The following is an 18,339-nucleotide window of genomic DNA, read 5'->3' as shown; positions in this document are numbered from 1 at the left end:
TCCAGGCACTGGCGGGCTACTCAAGTGGTCTTCACGGGCTACCTGGTGCCCACGGGCACCATGTTGGTGACCACTGCTCTAAATTGTCCCTAGGTGTGAGTGTGAGTGTGAGCGTGGATGGTTGTTCGTCTCTGTGTGCCCTGCGATTGGCTGGCAACCGATTCAGGGTGTCCCCCGCCTACTGCCCGGAGACAGCTGGGATAGGCTCCAGCACCCCCCCCCCCGCGACCCTAGTGAGGATCAAGCGGTTCGGAAGATGAATGAATGAATGAATGAATGAATGAATGAATGAATGAATGAATGAATGAATTTGGTAAGAATACGTTTTAGTTCTTACAATTAGCTTAGAATACTTTGAGACCGCTTATTTTACTGCATGATTTTTAAAAACATTTATTTCATTGTAATGAGGGTATACGTTAGATATCACAAAAATAGACATTGCAATTTCCGACACCTACATCGCATATTGCATGTTTTTCCAAAATCGGGCAGCCATGCTAGATAGATAGATAGATAGATAGATAGATAGATAGATAGATAGATAGATAGATAGATAGATAGATAGATAGATAGATAGATAGATAGATAGATAGAAAACATTCATACTGATTATTGATCCACGCAAACACAGACAAACTGATAGAGCTCGAACACAGCTGGCTAGCAAGCCAGCTCTAAAACAGATGTACAGGTTGAGTCAATTGACGATTGTCCCGCGCCACGTGCACGTGGACGTTGGGCAGCGTGTACCAGGCACCCACCCACGCACGCACGCACACACGCACACACACACACTCACACACACACGCGCGCGCACACACGCACACGCACACGCACACACACACACACACACACACAGAACAATGTGCAGTAGTGATGGCGCACAAGGAGCGGCAGTGACCAACAGCTGGGATGTGCGTGACGCGCGCGCGCTCACACACAATATAAAAACGTCACCCCTTTACGGAACCGAACAAATGAACGCAACATGACAGCTGCCGATGAGGAGGGCGAGGAAGACGAAGAGCAGTGCTTACCTTCACTCCCTTGCAACGAAGAAAGGAGAGAAAGCGGCTGTTTGTTTTCTTGCGACTCACGTGTCTTCTTCAATACCTCCAGTATTATTAATAATAATATCAATAATTGTTCTGATGCATTATTGTTGTTGTTATGTCTCTGATCTACTCGTGAACGTGCTGCCTGCGCCAGGACGCAGGATGCAGCGGCTCGCAAGACCCCCAAGACTCGGCTGGGCTGTCGCGAGTGGGGGCGTGGTCGGCGGGATGACGTCACGGTGGGCGAGAGAAATGGAGAAAGAGAGGGCTACTGTAACAAATGCGAACTGTTCTCTATCCATGACCGGAATTAGACTTCGATCTGCAACGTCCCAGTTAAAGAAAAAGTTACCTATCTAGGGATTACCGTTATGAAAAATGAAGCCATGCGATGTACAGAGAACTTTGACCCTATTATTAACAAAACTCAAGCTAAGCTTAACCAATGGCTAGGTAGGGATCTTTCTTTAAAAGGACGTACGTTACTAACCAAAGCGGAAGGACTGTCACGTCTTACGTACGCAGCAATCTCTTTGTCTGTGAATGAGAAAATTTGTAAGACTATCAATAAGATGCTTTTTGACTTCTTATGGAGGAACAAGACTCACTATGTAAAAAAGTCTGTTGTAATGAACACCTACGAAACTGGTGGGTTGAACTTCCTGGACTTCTCTACCCTCAATAATACGTTCAAAATCAATTGGATCAAACAATTTTTAGGCAATCCCTCGTCGATCTGGAACTTTATACCTAACTATAAATTCTCTCAAATTGGTGGTCTTAACTTTGTACTTTTATGTGACTACAAAATGGAAAAAATTCCCTTGGCTTTATCCAACTTCCACAAACAAATACTTTTGGCCTGGTCCTTGATATATAAACATAATTTTCCCCCTCATAAATGCTTTATCTGGAATAATCGTTACATCTTATACAAGAATAGATCATTATTTCTACATAATTGGTTCAACGATAAAATAGTCCTGGTCAATCAACTAATCAATAATCAAGGTTTTATTTTAAATTACTCAGAATTTTTAAAGAAATTTAATGTACCGGTCACCCCAAAAGAATTTGCTACAGTTATGGATGCTATTCCTTCTGGAATCTTGACCCTCTTGAAAGGGGTGGACGGAACAACCTCCACACCAACTCTGGACCCCAAAATGACTGCTATCGGCAAATCCTGTTTTACGTCAACATCAATCAGAAATAACAACCGTAATATACGATCCCTGTTCCAAAAAGATATTTCAACAATCCCACACGTTATTACTTACTGGTCTGGCTTTGTTGATAATCTTCACTGGGGAAAAATCTGGTCTCTCCCATACAAATACCTCCTGACTAATAAAGTAAGGGAAATCTCTTTTAAAATGATACATAAATACTATCCCACCAAGCATTATCTTCTTAGGTAAACTAAGAAGATAAACAACCCTTCATTATAAATTTAATAATCATTCTCGCTAAGTTCCATATCCACAAATGCAGATGGAATAATTCAAAACCTCTTTTCTTAATTTTTGAAGCAGAAACAAAGCAGTACCCGAGCTCTATTATGGATTCCAAGAACAAAAAAGCTGTTAAGACTCTGGCTATATGCTCCTTATTTGGAATTTTTGTCTAAAAATCCCCTGGCTTCATTCTATTTTTTTCCCCTTCTTTTTTGTTTAAACGTTTGTAATATGTATGTATTGGTAGCACGTTCATTTTGTTTTCTGTTTGCTGAGAATTGTATTCTGACTTGTTCAATAAGGATTTATAAAAAAAAAAAGAGTGCTACTGTATTTGTATTGGGGTTGAGCGCGAAAAAATAAACATTCTTTCTTTAATGACAATTTTACTAACAATCGATTTCACGATATATTTTCTTTTCTTTGTTTAGAAAAAAACTGACATTAGTTGAAAACTGTTGTTTTTTAAACTATTTTTTTCTCCAGCATTAACAAAGATTATATGTGAACACTGCACGTGTGTGTGTGCGTGTGCGTGTGCGTGTGCGTGTGCGTGTGCGTGTGCGTGTGTGTGTGTGTGTGTGTGTGTGTGTTGTTGTTGTTTCGGTGTTTTAGATGCCTCTTTCGGAATACAGCGGTACCTCTGCTTATGAAATTAATTTGTTCTGGAAGAAATATCTAGACTAAAATATTTTGTAAGTAGAGTAGAGACGCCTTTCCATTTAAATGCCCTAATCCGTTCCAAGCCCCCCAAAATTCAGACATAAATGTTTTCTAAAGCATAAAGAAATGCTACAAATTTGATTATTGCACAATAAATGCGAGTTGTGCATAATGTAAAAAACAAAGAATACAGTAATGAATAAAAGTGATGGTCATTTAACTTTTAACTGCGTCCTCATCGTTTTTTGCTCTTTGTAGCCCATGTTCTCTCTCAGAAGTGTTTTTTACCTGGCGTTTGGTCAAGAACAAGTTCAAGGACGTATGCTTTTGTCGGCTTTTAAAAATCCTTCAAAAATATCCAAGGCAAACATTAGCATAGAGAGCAATCGACCGACTGATGAACAATTTTTCAGTGTGATTCACAAAGATGTAAAAACATCGGAATACCTCCTGGGCGAGTGACCATGGCGATGCATTGACACCTAATCTATCTATCTATCTATCTATCTATCTATCTATCTATCTATCTATCTATCTATCTATCTATCTATCTATCTATCTATCTATCTATCTATCTATCTATCTATCTATCTATCTATCTATCTATCTATCTATCTATCTATCTATCTATCTATCTATCTATCTATCTATCTATCTATCTATCTATCTATCTATCGACAACACAAAGACACATACGGTAGAAGTCCCTCTTAGCCAATGGGATGCCAGGATGATGCTGGGGGAATAGCTAATGGCAGACTAGCTATAAGTATGTTGCAGTCAGGAAACTGAGCTGCGAGTAGCAACCCATACTGTATTTTTACCTTTCATATCTTGAAATTTCTTTCGTAACGAGAAGCAATATTTTCCTGTTGAGGCATTTCGTAACTTGAAAATTTCGTATGAAGACACGTTCATAAGTAGAGATACTACTGTATGCCGCAGCCCTGTCTAAAGTGGCGTCAAGGAAGCTTGTTGAAGTGATACATTTCGGATGCGAGATAAGTTTTGTATGTCGGAGAGAAGCTATGTTTAGCCCGGGTTGTTAGTGGAAGTTTTTAGATTTCATTTTAATAAACAGAAGCCATTTACTTCTGTTTATCTTTAAAGGCACGGTGTGTAGAATCTAGTGCCATTTAATGGTGAACTAACAGAATGCAATGACCTAAACCCGAAGTGTGTGCATATGAACTACGGTGCTACAGAGAACAACTACATCAAAAACCAACCACCAATTTCTTCAGCAGAGGTGCAAGCAAAATGTCATCACAAACGACATGTAGTACTGTATCCGTAGCAGAAAAATGGCGGTGAAACATGGCAGTCTCTTGTCGGGGGATGCTCCCTATTTAGTGCAGGTATAATTAGAGATAACATCACCTATTATTATGTAAAAACAATTACGTTGATGTGATAGAACGTGTTTTTTACATATTGAAATTAATAGGGAAAATAATCAAAATTGAAAAATCAAACATTTTTCACACAATGTACCTTTCACTAATTTACAGTATTTTTAAGTGCAATGTTGCAACCTCTGAAAAATATTTCCATCTTGGAACAAGTCCCTCGTGTCAAAAGTTGGAAAATCAGGTCTTCACAATGCGTTAAGTAAATGGGCAGTATGTCTTCGAAAACGTTCACTAACTGGCATTAATTTGCAGCCATATGATTAGTGCAGTGGTTCTCAATTATTTTCTGTCATGCCCCCCCCAAGGAAGAGGAAAACGTCTCGCGCCCACCTGCCCCTGCATGACTATAAATAGTATCTATCATTTGTCTATAAAATTGTTAGAATTACACCTTTGCATAACACTGTATCCTTATTAACGTATAAGAGAATAAAAAAAAGAAAGAAATATGGACCAACTTTATGGACCAACTTATAACAAAAATAGCTTTAGTAACTGGAACAGACAAGATTTAAAGTGCATCTGAAATTCAAAAATAACATTAAATCCTTAATTTAACAATAAATATTTTTTGACTGACCATGTCAAAACATACGACACTGAAAAATAAAATTAAATAAATGAATAATAAAGAATTCAAACTAATCACTAACATTATCTCAGGAGCACAATATTTTAAAAAAAACTTTAACCAGCAAAACAAAAACATATAAACGAATTTGTGCTTTTTTTTTAAATCAAAGATGATGTCTGGATTAATGGCTACAATGAGTACGTTTTGCAATGCACAGCTTTTAAAGCGACGTTTGAAGCAGGACACAGCAACTCTCAGCTCCTGCTCAATGTGTAGCCGGGACCTGTACAGTATTTTAGTTGACTGAAGTAGCAGTCACAAAGCGGCATGATTGTTGGCAATATTCGTCACGTTTTTGCTGAAAAAAACCCAAGCAGCTTATCAGCGTGATTGGGGTGTGATGTCTTTAAGTGACGCCTTAATTTATTTGGCTTCATGCTGTCCGCTACCAAAAGTTTTAGACACAGTAAGCACATTGATCTTTCCTCGTCTGCCACTGCAGTCACATTGAAGCCAAGCGCTACATATGCCTTGTCATATTTCCTCCCTGAGAATGCTCCCTGCGCAAACTCTGCCAATGAGAGGGCCACTGCCCCCTAACGTAGTGGATGTGCAACTGCACGTTATTTTAGGACAGTAAAAAAACAAAAAAAGCATGTTCCCCAAGGGCAAACGCGGCCCCCTTGACGGAGCCTCGCGCCCCCCTATTTGAGAAACACTGGATTAGTGCAAGCAGTGCATGTCAATGAAAATGCATGAAGCAGATTTTTCCCCTTTAAAATAAATAATTCTGAGCTTCTTTTATCCACTTGGATGTCAATTAATAATACAAAAGTGTGACTTCAAAAATTGCCTGTATTGGTAATAATGTCAATTGCAATTAATATATGCGACTGAGGGTTAGCGGCTCGGATAATAGATGGATGGATATTTTTTTATTTATCATGTGACAGGTTGAGTATCTTTCCTGTACAGTGACTTCCATGTGTGATGGTGCGTTTGTCACTCTTTATTGATGCAAGCTGCCACCTAACGGCTAAGTAAGGAAGTTCAGGTCTGCTCCTGAGTGACTGTCTTGTTGACTGTCTTGACTGTCTCCTATTGTTAGTTTATCTTTCCATGTGTGTTGCCTCACTGTTGATGTTAAAATATCTATTGAGTAAAGGGCTGTAACATGCCAACTGTCAATGCCAATCATTAGCCCATTTAAACAGTTTTCCATTATGTGTTAGCATTAAGCTAACGCGAGCATTCATATGGCAAAGTTGTTCTGTTGTTTAAAATACAGGTTTAATGCTCTGTTGTATGTTAAGAGTCAGGGTGTCAACCTTGATAGCACCCTCTCCTTCACCTCACATATCAACCACATCACTCGTTCTGCATATTATCATCTTAGAATATGCTCATACGCCCCTACACCCCTGCCCGGCGCCTCAGGTCTGTGGACCAGTCTTTGCTAGACGTACCAAGAACTAAACTGAGGCTCAGAGGGGATCGAGCCTTTTCTGTTGCTGGTCCATCTCTCTGGAATGACCTCCCACTGAACATTCGGCAAGCCTCCTCGCTGCCCATCTTTAAAGCCCTCCTCAAAACTCACTTGTATTCTTTGGCGTTTGACTCAGCATGACTTAGATTTGCTCTTGATTTTACTGCTTGGTGCTTTCTACCGCCTTATTACTTATTACTTATTACTGATTCGTCTTACTGTTTATTGTATATGTTAAATCGCTCCATGTACAGCACTTTGTATGCAGCGATGGCTGTTTGAAAGTGCTCTATAAATACTGTTGACTTGACTTGACTTAGAAAGATCCACCGGCTCCGCTCTTCTCTCACTCCTCCCTCCACTGCTATACTTGTTCACGCCCTCGTCACCTCGCGACTCAATTACTGTAATTCCCTCCTGCTCGGTCTCCCTCAAAAAACCCTCCATAAGCTTCATCTGGTCCAAAATTCAGCCGCCCGCATTATCACGCTCACACCATACATAAACCATTATACACCCGTCCTCCAACATCTCCACTGGCTCCCCATTTCACACCGCATTCAATATAAAATCCTGCTCCTCACATTCAAGCCATCCATAACCTAGCCCCTCCATACCTATCTGACCTCATCCATATTCCTACACCTGTCCGCTCTCTTCGTTCCTCCTCCTCTCTCCTCCTCTCTGTCCCCCCTGCTCGCCTCATCACCATGGGAAACAGAGCCTTCAGTCGCTCTGCTTCCCAGCTCTGGAACACACTCCCCGATGACCTTCGTAATACAGACTAATTAACACATTTCAAATCCAGCCTCAAAACACATCTGTTGAGACAAGCCTATTCACTCGGACCATAAAGCCATTATTTTTATTTTGTTGTGTGTTTTTTCTTATTTTATTTGATGTTGTTTTTAACATTGTATTCGTGATTTTAACTGCTTGTTGTAAGGTGTCCCTGAGTTCCTAGAAAGGCGCCCACAAATAAAATGTATTAGTATTATTATTATTATTAAGTTTGAAGGGGAGCTTTAACTTGAAGTGGCAAAAATTGCTAGAAGCCTCTATTTTTTTCAAGAATTGTTCACTACCTGCCATATTGTCGCTTATTGTGAAGTCGGCTGAGTGTGCTGTCACCATTGCGCTCATATCTTAAGTTTGCAACTGCTACTACTCTTACTGCTGCTACTATATCTCCCAAAGCAAAGAAGCAATATGGTGAACCAACAAGAGTGTCTGTGCAACAGACTAAACCTGCATGTGAGCACTGCAAACAGACGCGCACAAACAGGAAGGATGGCAGCTCATTTCCTCCCCTTATTGAATTGGGACAGAGGTGCGGATGCTGCAAGGGATGAGGAAGATGGCGTGGGTTTAGGATGAGCACTAATGGATGAAGCCGTATCGTTTGGCAAATGAAATGAATATATGTGCCTCCTGCAAAGAACAACTGCCTTAAGTTACAGAACTACCACGTAGTTAACATTGTCAGCTAATTTAATATCACTGACCATCACTTAGAACAAACAGTCATTCATAATAAGTGGGCGGGGATGGACACAGCCGCGAGTGCACTTGAAGTGGGTTTATTGAACAAACAGTAAGAAAACAAAATGAAGACAATCACATTTTTATCCAAACTTCTGACCGCCTCAAGGGACCGCCTCATTTTAAACACACAGCAGAGTCTGACATTAAGCCTTTATGGGTGGTGGGTCTGCCAGAGCTGACACTAACTCAGATTTAAAATCATACTTAATGAAATTATCAATTTTAAATGTTGGCCTACAAATACCTGGTGTCAGTGGCCAATCAAGGCAGCTGCTTTAAAAAATATACACAGTATATAGATATTCTGATTCAATACAATATTGAATGAAATAATTACATATGTAGGCCTACATTTGGGTGAAATATTGACGAGTGTAGACTCAGTGGCCAAAATGCACATGAGGATGTAGCACATAATGCGTCTGTGAATGGGGACAATCAAACGTGCACAGAAGGGTGTAAAACAACAACTATTATTGATCAATTTAAGTGGATAAAACTCAAAATTTTGAAAATCCACATTAAAACACACAAGAACATGTTGATTTCATCACATTTTCTTATAAAATGCATACTGGGGGCCAGGTCGGGTCATCATCAGTAAATTTCATTTTCCATCCATCCATCCATCTACCGCTTATCCGGGGCCGGGTCGCGGGGGCAACAGCTTTAGCAGGGAAGCCCAGACTTCCCTCTCCCGAGCTACTTCTTCCAGCTCTCCCCGGGGGATCCCGAGACGTTCCCATGCCAGCTGGGTGACATAGTCTCAAGACAACGAGAAAGAACGAGATCCCGGATACAAGCGGCCGAAATGAGTTTTCTCTGCAGGGTGTCCGGGCTCTCCCTTAGAGATAAGGTGAGAAGCTCGGTCATCCGGGAGGGGCTCAGAGTCGAGCCGCTTCTCCTCCACATCGAGAGGAGCCAGATGAGGTGGCTTGGGCATCTGATTCGGATGCCTCCTGAGCGCCTCCCTGGTGAGGTGTTCCGGGCATGTCCCACCGGGAGGAGACCCCGAGGAAGACCCAGGAGACGCTAAATTTCATTTTGCTGCGGACTATTGGGCCACTGTTAATGTTGGACCCTGCTTTAGCTCTTTAGCAGTTGGCCAACGAGACATCCTCATTTGCTCACTTCCAAGTCACTCAAGAGGCCAGGACCGCACGCGTGGGCACGTGCGTGCACACATGCACACGCACACGCGTGCACACACACACACACACACACACACACACACACACACACACACACACACACACACACACACACACACACACACAATGTGCTTGTTACGTGTTTATTTTCTTAGCGTTTGTTCAATAAAGATATTTAAAGTGCACTTGCGGCCATGTCTTTGCTTGGGATTACACTCTGTTGTAACTAGCAATGGTAGGCTAGATGAAATTTTCAATTACTTTATAATCGGCGTGCAGTTTTGTTTTGCAGCAGACATGTTGCACTTTGACTTCTTTTTAAGTGTCAAATCAACCCCATCTTTATGTACTCTTTCCTCCTGCCTTGCATTTTTTGCTTTACAGTAACAATCCAAAAAATTTGATTTGTACCATTTTAAAATCTGTGATTCAGTGAGACTGCAAATAGTGAACTGCAATAATGCAAGGTATGACAAAAATGAGCACATAACACCATCCAGTGTGGGTACTTGGGCAAGATCCTTCACGCTAATGCCTACCTCATACAATGATGAGAGACAATAAAAGGAATGACATGCTGGCTCAGACATCGCCCGGCCAAACAAGGTCTGCGTCAGATGAAAAATGAGCTACTGGAACAAAGCGGAAATGGGCGAGATGCGATAACATGGCTCTGTTGGAATGCTACTACTCAAGCAACCCTAGTAAGAGGGTTACATGCAGAGAATGTGGGCGAAATGGTTACTTTGAAACCCACAGTCACGGTTGACCACGAAACAACTAGCAACTCAGTGTTCCAATATCCACAAACGGCAACTGCTGTCACAACTTGAGATTGAAGAGGTACAACGCAGGTTCCATGGTAAAGGTCCGCAGACTGCCAGATCAGAGTACACCAGAGATTGGGAGGCAAGCCCCAATGAATGCAGATGATGAGATTGGGAGGCCAGCCCCAATGAATGAAATGCTGACCGATGCAGCAACTGACCTGAAAGGTAAGATCATGGCGAGAATGAAAGCTGGGCAACCTAGAAACAGATTGCAACGGCTATGTGAAGTACCATCTGAAAGTCTCATAGAAAGTGTGAATGCAGCACTGATGGCGATCCCTACCGTAACAATCACAGAAACCAATGAGATGATATATGCTTCAGCATCAGTGATCCTAGAGACTCTTGGCTATAAGAGCAACCATGGAAGCCATGAGATACGTTACCCACCATGGAAAAGACGGTTGGAGGCTAAGATGAAGGCGGCCCGGAAAGATGTGAGTCAATTGACGGAGGTGTGATTGAAAGGCCGATACCCGAGAGGTACATCCAGATGACCATACCTGAAGCACTCGAAACTGCCAAACAAAGGCTCCAAGCCTTGTCCAGTCGTTTAAAGCGGTACACGAAGGAGAATGAGGCCAGGCGAATAAACAGGCTGTTCGCAACACAACCTGCGAAAGTGTACGCTCAGTGGCAGGGTCCTAACAACAGAGCTGACCCACCAAGACTGAAAACTGAAAGGTACTGGAAAGGCATATGGGAGAAGGAGGTTGCACATAACAGCAGTGCACACTGGCTGGTGACCCTGAGAGAGGAGCACAGCAACCTCCCTGAACAGAACCCAGTTACCATAACAGTGGCAGACATACAGGAAAGAGTCTCAGATATGAAGAACTGGACAGCACCAGGCCCGGACATGGTCCACACCTACTGGCTAAAGAAACTCACAGCACTCCATGAGCGCCGAGCAGCACAAATGAACCAGCTGCTGAGGGATGGGACTCACCCAGGACGGCTAACCGAAGGGCGAACGATCCTGATCATGAAGGATCCCTCAAAGGGTGCAGTCCCATCCAACTATCGGCCAATAACCTGTCTCTCCACAACATGGAAGCTCATGTCAGGCATCATTGCGGCTAAGATAAGTGGACACATGGATCAATACATGAGCGAAGCACATAAGGGCATTGGTAGAGATACCGGAGGAGCCTCCTGGTTGACAGAACAGTCGCATAAGACTGCAGGTCCCGACATACCAACCTGTGCAGAGCCTGGATTGATGGATGACTTGATGCCACATACATGGATCACTGAATGCTTGGAGTTGTATAAGGTGAACAGGACCCTAAGAGCCTTCGTTGCGAACTCGATGAGGATGTGGAAAACCACACTTGAAGCCAATGGCAAGCCACTTACCCAAGTGTCCATCAAATGTGGCATATACCAAGGTGATGCACTCTTCCCACTGCTGTTCTGCATAGGACTGAACCCCCTAAGCCAAGTAATCACCAAGACAGGCTATGGATACCACCTCAGAAATGGAGCTACAGTCACCTCCTCTACATGGATGGCATAAAGCTGTATGCTAAGAGCGAAAGGGCCATAGATTCACTGATCCACACAACCAGGATCTACAGCAGCGACATCGGGATGTCATTCGGGCTTGAGAAATGTAGTCGGATGTGGACTAAGAGAGTAAAGGTAGTCCGCACTGAAGGGGTCTCACTCCCTGAAGGAAGAATAGCAGACATTGAGGACAGCTCCAAGTACCTCGGTATACCACAAGCCAATGGCAACCTCGAACTGGCAACAAGGAAAGCCGCTACGGCCAAATACCTCCAGCGAGTGAGGCAAGTCCTAAGAAGCCAGCTCAATGGCAAGAATAAGACCCGGGCGATAAACAGCTATGCCCTGCCAGTGATCAGATACCCTGCTGGAAAAATAAGGTGGCCAGAGGAAGAGATTCAGACCATGGACATTAAGACCCGAAAGCTCGTTAAGACCTGAGACTGTACGCAAGCCGAAAGGAAGGAGGCCGGGGACTAGTGAGTGTGAGAGCCACTGTCCAGGATGAAACATCCAAGCTCCATGAATACATCAAGGAGAAGGCTCCAACGGATGACATATTCAGAGAATGTCTCAGACAATGGGGAACAGAGGATGAGGCGCTGGAAGAGGGACCATCATGGAAAGACAAGCCCCTACACGGGATGTACCACCGGACCATAACTGAAGTGGCCAATCTCAAGAAGTCCTATCAGTGACTAGAGAGGGCTGGCCTGAAGGACAGCACAGAGGCACTCATCCTGGTTCCTCAGGAGCAGGCCCTGAGCACCAGAGCCATCGAGGCCCAGATATACCACACTAGACAAGACCCAAGGTGTAGGTTGTGCAAAGAGGCACCTGAGACGATCCAATACATAACTGCAGGGTGTAAGATGCTGGCAGGGAAAGCCTACATGGAACGCCATAACCAGGTGGCTCGCATAGTCTACTGAAACATCTGTGCGGAGTATGAGCTGGAAACCCCAAGGTCAAAATGGGAAACACCTCCGAAGGTGGTGGAGAATGACTGAGCGAAGATCCTGTGGGACTTCCAGATCCAGACAGACAAGATGGTAATGGCGAACCAACCAGATATCGTGATCATAGATAAAGGGCAGAGGAAAGCCGTTGTAGTGGATGTAGCGGTCCCAAGTGATGGAAACATCAGAAAGAAGGAACACGAGAAACTCGAGAAATACTCAGAGAGGAGCTGAAGAGAGCCTGGAAGGTAAAGGTGACAGTCGTGCCTGTGGTGGTCGCAGCACTCGGGGCAGTGACCCCCAAACTAGATGAGTGGTTGCAACAGATCCCGGGAACAACATCGGACATCTCAGTCCAGAAATGTGCAGTGCTGGGAAGAGCAAGGATACTGCGCAGACACTCAAGCTTCCTGGCATCTGGTAGAGGACCCGAGCTGAATGAGGGACGGACACCACCCGAGGGGGGTGAGACGAGGATTTTTTTTTTTAATACAGGTATAAAGTACATTTTTCTTTGCTCACACACAGACATACAACCACCCTCCCTCCAAAACACACACACACACGCACGCACACACACACACACACACACACACACACACACACACGCACACACACGCGCACACACACACACACACACACACACACACACACACACACACACACACACACACACACATTAACATGGTTATTTAAGTGGCTCTATTCCATGCTGATTAATTGCATTTAATAATTCACCACTGAACTTTAACAGAAGTCATCATCACAATCTTGTTAATTGCCTTGCTCCCCTCCTAAGGTCCACATACACAAGCGCCTGCACACGCATGCAAGCAGAGTTGTGTCATGTTTGTATGCTTGTGCTTTGTGAAATCATGCGGCAGTCCTATCTGTGTGACTGAACCCCACCCCTCCCCTTCTAAATCCAGGCATGCTTCCTGGCCAGTGTTCTTTGTGTGAAGCTGTTAATGAGGTGGCTATCTTAACGAGGGGCTGGCTGTGCACTGTTCGGGGGAGGCTGTGGAGGATGGGAGGGCAAATTGCATTGTAAGCAAAAAAGGACACCATAAAGCACAGAAGAATGTGTCAAATACTGTATTAAAAACATTGAGCTCTCCAGATGATTGCATGTAGAAAGCAAAGATTTGACGGTTGAACAATCTGTAGTGCAGTGGAGTGAATTTTTCAATGCATTTTTTTCAATGTGAATGTATGATTATGTGGGACTATTCTACACTTATCTAAGTACAGCTGAGGTCTCATTCGGGTGACCGAAGCTCCCCTAAAATGTTCTTAAGCCTCCTGTAAATGATTTGGTTGCATTTTTGCTGCATTTATATTTTTTAATTATCCTAATATATTGCTTTTTCTTTTAAGTACCAGATGTTCAGTATAAAGTTGCTCGAAAATCATTTTAAATACAGATACACTTCATGCATAATTATTTTCTTCAATATGAAAAGAAATCTGTGGGTTTCCCTTTTCTTCAGGGCACCCCTTGCTGTGCATCTCTGTCAAATGCAATCATATTCTGAAGTATCTATTTATTCTCGATCTAAATCCATGTATCATATAACTTCTATCTATCTACTGTATCTATCAATCTGAGAACCATCTATCACTATGGCATCAATTCCATTTGCTATGTATTCTTGATCTTTGATAAAAGTGCACCTGTGCGCGCACGTGTGTGTGTGTGTGTGTGTGTGTGTGTGTGTGTGTGTGTGTGTGTGTGCATGTACGTGTACGTGGGTCTTTACCTTCGGAGCAGTGTCCAAGCATGCATCCTTTTCTGACACTCAGCACAGCTCATCAGGAAGCTTGTCAGGGCAGGAAGGCGTACATCTTTGCTATCTGTGTTGAAGTGAAAAAATAAATGCCAAGTAAAAACATTTAATGTAGCAAATCTAACAATATTGAGGCTTTGTGCTTGTAAGAATTTGAAAAATTACACTAGTCAACAATTTTTGGGGACTTTTTTTTTCGCAGAGATAAAAGTAAACTTTTCTGATTCTGAATCTGCCACATTTTGTCTCAAGAACATCAGATTATCATGATAACAATACATTTCTCCTTTCTTCTTCCTACATACATTCTTGCTGCTGGAGGCTGTAAATTTCCCCATTGTGGGACGAATAAAGGATATCTTATCTTATTAAAATAAAATGTAACACTAACAAAGGTTATCATATTTATGAATTAAAGATCACTTTCATCAGCTGGTCGATTTTTTTTCTGAAACATCATAACAATAATCAAATCACACAAAAAAATAAGTTTAGCAATACATCAACCCATCTAAAATTCAAATTTGCCTTTGGTGGAGCTGCAAGATGCAAGATGCACATTTTGGATCTCTGGGGTTTGAATCTCAGCCGATTGGCTCTGCTGGCAACCAGTTCATTATTTGTACACACATGCCCTGATATTAACTGGTGACCAGTCCATGAGGCCAGCGGAGGACAGTGTCAGTACCTTTGTCTTCTCACTGTTCATTAAACATTGAACCTCTTCAGAATCATCATCAGAATTAAAATTTGTTTAGCAATGTGTTTGTTGCATGCGCCACATGCACAGATCCTCACACCAATTGGAAAGCATAAAAACTGTTGAGCATGAAGTGCTGTCTCCACAAGTGAAAATGCTTTTACTGACATTAACGGAGCTTGATTTTTTTTCCCACACTCTAGGTTACACTTCCACAAGTAAAAACTAATTTCTTCATTCAAACCCCCTAGCTCCATCCTCAGTTGTCATGCTAATGAAAGCCATCGTCACCATTTGCATGAGACTGGAGCGTCTAGGGTTGAAAATATGGAGGCTGCTTTCTCTATTTTTCATGAAAGTGTGCTTTTGACAAAACAACATATTTCTATGAACACTGTAGATGAAAATAATATGTTCCCATGAAATTATCCTCAATTCCCCAAACTTCCATAGAATATTTGCAATATATTTCCAAAATTCGGCATCGTAATTTGAATGTAAATAGTGCAGCAACACATGTAGATGGAAAATATAACTGTACTCAGTCATGTACATTTTATCCTCTGTGAAGAACAACTGGCGGCCCGGTAGTCCAGTGGTTAGCACGTCGGCTTCACAGTGCAGAGCTACTGGGTTCGATTCCAGCTCCGGCCTCCCTGTGTAGAGTTTGCATGTTCTCCCCGGGCCTGCGTGGGTTTTCTCCGGGTGCTCCGGTCTCCTCCCACATTCCAAAAACATGCGTGGCAGGCTGATTGAACACTCTAAATTGTCCCTAGGTGTGAGTGTGAGTGTGAGCGTGGATGGTTGTTCGTTTCTGTGTGCCCTGCGATTGGCTGGCAACCGATTCAGGGTGTCCCCCGCCTACTACCGCTGGGATAGGCTCCAGCACCCCCCGCGACCCTAGTGAGGATCAAGCGGTTAGGAAGATGAATGAATGAATGAAGAACAACTAATATTAGTGTCATACCGATGAGGTGGGAGGAATTAAGACGCCTCTTTTATCAGTCTTATACTGCCTACTGGTGTCCAGGGCAGGGACACCATACAGAACAATATTCAATTGATGCAGTGAAAAAGATGTGAGATTGGAGTCATTCATTCATTCATTTATCCTAACTAGGGTCGCTGGAGCCTATCCCAGCTGTCTTCGGGCAGTAGGCAGGGGATACCCTGAATAGGTTGCCAGCCAATCGCAGGGCAAAATTTTATTTTCACACGTCACTGAACGGGGTTTGACTCGCGCTGCCTGCACCGAAAGCTGGCTTACCGCTACACTACCAGTGACTGTGTGAGATTGGAGTGTTTTGAGTTATCCGTTTCTCAAAGTACCGCTGTAAATAGAGCATTTACGGCTTTGTAGGTCTTCTTCTGGCCGACGTGCCAAGGGAGTTTCCCCGGTTGTTTGACCTCCTTCACATGCATCGTGTAGATGATGTCATAGTGTTTTGAAACACTTCTGATACTCAATTTGAATGAATATCAAGTTTTATAAAGGATCGTCGGAGATAGGCACTCAGAAATAACGACAAGACACTTCTGGCTACCAACAATAGGCACTTTATTGGTCCCACACAGAAATGATAACACAGTTCCAACAAGTTGTATGAAGCTAAAGAACTCTTACCGTGTGCCAGTAGGGTGGAGAGCCAACACCCTCAGCAGAGTGAGCTTCAATACGAGCTAGGCGTTCGTACGGTAACCCATAGCGGACTCTGCTGAAGTAGCATCGCTCCCATCCTTTTATCGTCTAAAGTGTGTGCATCGGGAGGGGTGAGTGGCCATTCTCATCCCTCCCTACGCCACACTGTTTGTTGTGTAACCAAGTGGCACGGACTTGTAATTATTTACTTGCAATTATTCCAAAGCAGGTTCAAGAGTTTATCTCACTTGTAATCATTTAAAAGCATTCCAAAGGGTTTATCGTATTTGTAATCATTTGCAATTATTCCAAAGCAGGTTCAAGAGTTTATCTCACTTGTAATCATTTAAAAGTACAGTGCACTCCGCTTAATAGAACACCATTGGGCCGAAGCGCTTCTGTTCTACTAAGCGGAGTTTCTATTAACCGGAGACACTTTATTAGGTACTTTATTAGGTATTAGGTACACCTTCAGACACGTCGACGACCAAGTTATGCACGCAGAAAAACCCCTGCTGACGAGTTAGAAGAGATATTTCGACTGTGGACGTCCATATCTTTAATCAAACAACAAAACAACAACTTTAATCAACTTCAGTCAAACATCTCAAATCACGAGAAAATTTTCGTTACTTTTGTCTGGAAACAGGAGTCCGTAATTTTGCGGTTGACTTCCCTCTCAATGTGCTGGATAAGAGGGAAGTCCTGGAAACCGCGGGCATACCTTCTGAGAATCCGGCAATGCATCGTATCGTCTGAGTATGTCCTTCTTATCCGCAGGTGATAGCCCTCGTCTCTTGAATGAAGTTGAAGCCATTGTGACGTGCGTGTGTCTATGTGTGGAGTGACGCGTGCTACCTGTTACTGTACACGGCTAGAACTACCGCGTTTTCTCGCGATAGTGGTACAGTATCGCGATAGCTACACTTCGTCTCTCTCTCGTCTCTTGAATGAAGTTGAAGCCATTGTGACGTGCGTGTGTCTATATGTGGAGTGACGCGTGCTACCTGTTACTGTATACGGCTAGAACTACCGCGTTTTCTCGCGATAGTGGTACAGTATCGCGATAGCTACACTTCGAAAACCACTAGTTTACAATATTCATTGCTTACGGCCTGTTCTATTAAGCGGAGATCTGTTCTACTAAGCGGAGTATCTTTATAGGAAATTGCATTAGGCAAATCCGTTCCAGAGTCTTTTGCTCTATTAAGCGGATTATTCTATTAACCGGTGTTCTATTAAGCGGAGTGCACTGTATTCCAAAGGGTTTATCTCACTTGCAATCATTCCAAAGCAGGTTCAAGAGTTTACCTCTGAGAAGATATGCATTGGTTAAAGAAAACATCATAAAATATCTTAATATACCACATAGAAATCCTCCACCACCGCCACTTGCTTCCGCACTCTGGACGTGTAGCATATATCCCAGCCGATGCAAAAAAAAAAAAAAGCCATAGTAAAACAGTTTGTAGCATTTAAATAATAGTTTTCAATAAAGCTTTATGCTAAATGGTAATGCCCAAAGTTGTAGACTTCAGTAACATGACTTGTCTCAAGTCTGGCTCAGTT

The 18,339-nt window shown here is 42.9% G+C and overlaps 1 protein-coding gene across 2 annotated transcripts in view; it reads right to left on the bottom strand.

The window, feature by feature from the left end:
- LOC127595434 (nucleolar protein 4-like) overlaps window positions 1-1,289 on the bottom strand; it is a 51,760-nt gene extending 50,471 nt beyond the window's left edge. For both annotated transcript variants that reach the window (XM_052056939.1, XM_052056938.1), the window contains exon 1: window positions 1,041-1,289. The gene's annotated coding sequence lies outside the window, so the exon portion shown is untranslated. The remainder of the gene's footprint in view (window positions 1-1,040) is intronic.
- Between the last annotated feature and the right edge of the window lie 17,050 nt (window positions 1,290-18,339).

This window comes from Hippocampus zosterae, chromosome 2 (assembly GCF_025434085.1).
Source record: "Hippocampus zosterae strain Florida chromosome 2, ASM2543408v3, whole genome shotgun sequence".
Lineage (NCBI taxonomy): Eukaryota > Metazoa > Chordata > Actinopteri > Syngnathiformes > Syngnathidae > Hippocampus > Hippocampus zosterae.
The sequence above is the reverse complement of the archived record's forward strand: the minus strand, read 5'-3'. Positions and strand labels throughout refer to the sequence as shown.